Consider the following 2,329-nt stretch of genomic DNA (forward strand, 5'->3'; position numbering starts at 1 on the left):
GGATTAATCGATTAAAACGGGGAAGTTTTGATTCTAAACAACAAATACAAAATATAAAGGTACAAGAATCGAAACCTACTACAAATCTAAGTCCTAAACAATTAAACTACAATTATTACAAAAGCTTTTCATAACAAAAATAAGTCTTCAAAGGATATTCATGAATCTTGATAAATCTTGACTTGATTTGGGCATCATCAAAACTTCATCTTCATCATTTTGCTAACACTGGCAACCAAAAGTCACTGCAATCTCTGAATCCAAAGATCTTACAACTATGAACATGGCTACATTGTTCGGCAAGCTACGTGAACATGAGTTAGAACTCGGTAGATGATAACGGTTGAAAAACAGTTATTCTCATATGCCATTTTAGACCAAATTACACCCTTTAAGACTTAGAATGAGATTAGAATCAACTAAAACCCAATAAATGAGTCAGTTGAGAGTCAAAAGCTGTTTTTAGCGATATTATGCTTGTTTTGCATTGTTTTGTAGCAATTTTGATGAAAGTGAAGATTGAGGTTGAAGATGAAGGTCTTAAACTCAAGACAGAGAAAGAAAACTGAAGAAAAGAAGAGTCTAGGAACCGCCCGCGGCAAAATTCACTGTTGGGCGGTCCAGTGCGAGGAGGAGGCACCTACGCTGGGCGGATTTGCGATTAGAGGCAAACCGTCGGGCGGTGGCACGATTAGGGGCAAACCGCCGGGCAACATAAGTGTGCTGCTAGGCGGTTGTCTGATGGGCTTGGGCCTGTTTTCTGTGACGCTTGATGAGTCGATATTTTATTGATTTCCCTTAGTTTATTGTGCTATAATTAATCAAGGAATTGTACTTAATTGTCCGGTATTTTCCTATTTTTCCTAATTATGATTAGTTTGATCAGAAATTCTTATTTTAATTAATTTGAATTACCTGAGCTAATTATTTGCATTATTCATTGTAGGAAAAATTTTGAAAATACAATTTGGGACATTTGAAGGTTAAGTGAGAAATGGCAATTGGACCCAAAGCGTCTAGTGTTAGTGTGACACTTGGAGAGAACTGTTGTTGTCACGTCCAAAGCATTGATTCCTTGTGAGACTTCACTTTGGTGCTTGGAATGAAATGGGCAGCGGGGCCCATACGAAATCAAAAGAAGAAGTTCAGAAAGCTTGCCACACGTCCACGGAAGGAGCTCCAAGGCATTGGGTTGATTCAATTAAAGTCAACTGCCACCTGAGAATGAAAGGCACGTTAACTTTGCATGTCCTGCAGTTTCCAACCCTCAAGGCCCATGTGGCAACCCCACGATCCAACAAATATGATTTGTGGTGGCTGGAGAGAAAAAAAAATAAAAAGAAAGAAAGGTCCACGGCCATGAGAAAGCAACAAATAGCAATATGCTGCAACACAAATGGGCTTGGAGATCATCTGCTGCCTTCACGCATCCATTAAAACATGTGTCCAGAAACATTGGAAGAAAGCATCTTGGTCTAGCAACGTGTTTGTCCTTCATCCATCAGCACCCCACGCGTGTGTTTGAAGAGGTGCAAACAGCAGTCTCCCCGGTCCAACATGTTCATCATCCACAGCCACCACACGTATATACATTGCGCTTGAAGAGGTGATGCACACGTTCAGCCTTGAGTGGTGTCACGGCCCATTCATTGCCTTAATCCAACAAAGCAACTCCCACATGAGAAGTAGTGCATCTAGCAGTAGCTGAAAACAGCTCCACGTGCATCAAGCAGCTATAACCATCATCCTCATTCATGGCCCATGGCCAATATCTTTGGACGTCTAGCTGATGAAGGTTGAAAAACAGTTATTTTCATATGTCAATTTGGACCAAATTACACCCTTTACTACTCGGAATAAGCTTAAAATCAAGCAAAACTCAATAAATGGGTCTGAAGAGGGTCAAAAGCTGTTTTTAGCGATTTTATGCTTATTTTGCATTGTTTTGTAGCTAATTTGAGAAAAGTAAGAATGGAGTTAAAGATACAGGTCGTTGACTCAAGAAAAGAGCAGAAAAATGAAGATTTGAAAAGTGGACATACCGTCGTGGCACACTTAAACCGCCGGGCGGTACAGGGCTAGGAGTAGGCACCTGGCGTTGGCGCTGGGCGGATCTGTGGTTCGAAGGAAACCGCCGGGCGGTAGACCCCTACCGCTGGGCGGTAGTACGGTTTGTAAGTTACCGCCGGGCGACACACTTAAACCGCCCGGCGGTGGCACGCTGGACTTGGGCCTGTTTTTTACGCGCTCCTCACCTATAAATACCCCTATTACGAATTCAGAGTCATTCTTTTGACAGGGGAGAACGGCCAGACCTAATTTTGCTCTT

The sequence above is a fragment of the Vigna radiata genome, unplaced genomic scaffold (genome assembly GCF_000741045.1).
Source record: "Vigna radiata var. radiata cultivar VC1973A unplaced genomic scaffold, Vradiata_ver6 scaffold_129, whole genome shotgun sequence".
NCBI lineage: Eukaryota > Viridiplantae > Streptophyta > Magnoliopsida > Fabales > Fabaceae > Vigna > Vigna radiata.